The sequence below is a fragment of the Castanea sativa genome, chromosome 8 (assembly GCF_040712315.1).
Source record: "Castanea sativa cultivar Marrone di Chiusa Pesio chromosome 8, ASM4071231v1".
Lineage (NCBI taxonomy): Eukaryota > Viridiplantae > Streptophyta > Magnoliopsida > Fagales > Fagaceae > Castanea > Castanea sativa.
Window position 1 is genome coordinate 26,661,494 of NC_134020.1, and position 1,976 is coordinate 26,663,469.

Consider the following 1,976-nt stretch of genomic DNA (forward strand, 5'->3'; position numbering starts at 1 on the left):
CTCATTGCAGTATTGCCCTCTGGGTGGTTGGCACACCCTCAAAGGGGAGGGGGAGGGGCAGGGGGAGGTTTATCCCAATGATCGCTTTCATAGAAGCAGGAATGAGGCTTCCTATAGGTAGAGTGACCAAGGACTACTTGATCACCCATAGGATCTGCCTTCATCAATGCGCGCCCAACCTGTTTAGAGTATTAGGTAGTGTAGACGCTTTCAACGAGCAAATGGGGTTAGGCCTCACCTGGCATGACGTTGTCTGGATATACGAGTGCCATCTTCTTCCAGACTTTGGCTATTATCTTAAGTATAGGTCTTCCAAAGTTAGGCTTATTTCCTGTCTCCCCAAATCAAACAAGGGCATGAAAGATGACTTTCTGATTGTCTTGGATGAATGGCACAACGATTTTCATTGCCCAACCTAGGAGGGAGCACCAAGTGGGGTACCCTAGGTTTAGGCCTTTTAGCCTAGGAATCATTTTTATAGTTTGCTTTTTTCTTCATTTCTTTAGTAGTTTGTTTCCTTCTGACCAATGATTCGCCTTTCTAATAGTGGTTTTGCTTTTCAGATTTTTTCGTAGATAAAAGATTCTTGGCCCCTAACCTTAACTTTGTCAACGTGCCAGATCTCAACAAAGTGCTGAGATCCGAGGTGTTTGTGAGCGAGGACAGACAACTGAGAGCTGTTCATCTCATCCTTGATTTTAAACCCTTTTCCAATAAGTTTCAGGATGTGGGCAACGCAGTCAGAGAAAATGATTCTCGGCTGGCTCAGATTGACGTTTCAGTGCTTGGATTCCTAGCCCCAGAAGGTATCGTGGGATCGAGTTGCCCTCCCATCGTTCTCCCCGTGAAGAGGCGGTCTGAGAGAAGAAACAGCTTCCTCACGACTGTCGCTTAAGGAGGAGATGAACCAATTTTAGCTTGAGGAAGAGAGGGAGGAGTAGGGAGAGCTTGTGATTAAGGTCTCAGATTCGGAAGGCAAACTTGACAAATCTTCAAGAGTTTGTTCCCGCGGGTTTGTCGTTACGCATATAACCAGTAATTTAGAAGAAGAAGAAGAAAAGATGCCATTATAGAGGAAGAAGAGGACAAGCCTCCGTGACCTCCTCACGGGCAGGTCCAAGGGGTCAGCGACTAAGGATGCCTCGGGCTCTCAGCATCCTCCTCCTCCTCCTCTTCCTCCTTCAGTTTCCCCCTTCACGCCTGCCAATTTGAGGAAGAAAAAGAAGGACAAGGAGGTAGTCGAAGAGGGGGTGCTGGTCCTTTACAACGAGAGGGTGCCCCTGAAGGTGCCAAAGATGGCCAAAGGAAAGCAAAGGGCCTCCTCGACCAGGAGTAAGGAGGCTGAGCATGTGGCCAAGGTACGCCTTCTGAACTCGGCGTGAAATCCTCAACTAGAGCTAGATGGGGCTACCATACCATGGAATTCCTCCATTAGGGAGTTCTAGAGGGAGAACGCCCAATACTTTGCAAATGCCTTAAAGCAGGTCCTCCTATTGCCGAAGGACATGACTGCTCTGAAAAACCTGAAGCAGCAGGACCTCTTTCTGTCCCTAAAAAGGGACTTGGCATTGGTAAGTCTTTTGACACATCTTACTGACTTCATGCTAGGTTATTTTCTTCTTCTTATCCAATTAGGTATTCTTTTTGTCATTTTGCACAGGCAATCTAGGAGGTATTCATGGCCAAAGAGTAGGTGAAAGATGCCCAGTCCGAGGTTAGACTTGTAGACAACCTTCACACAAAGACCAGCAAGTCCTTGGCCACAGCCGAGAATAAGAATAAGGAGCTTGCTTTGAAGCTGGCTACTGGGATAGGGAGAGGAGGAGTGCTAAGGTTGGCCTCAAGAATGCTCAGACGCAAGCCGAAGAGCAACGTAAAAAGCTCCACTACATGGAGATATAGCTGATCACAGCCAACCAATAGGTTACGAATTTGAAGGTAGAGTTGGAGAAAGCTAAAGAGGCTGCTCGAGCTGC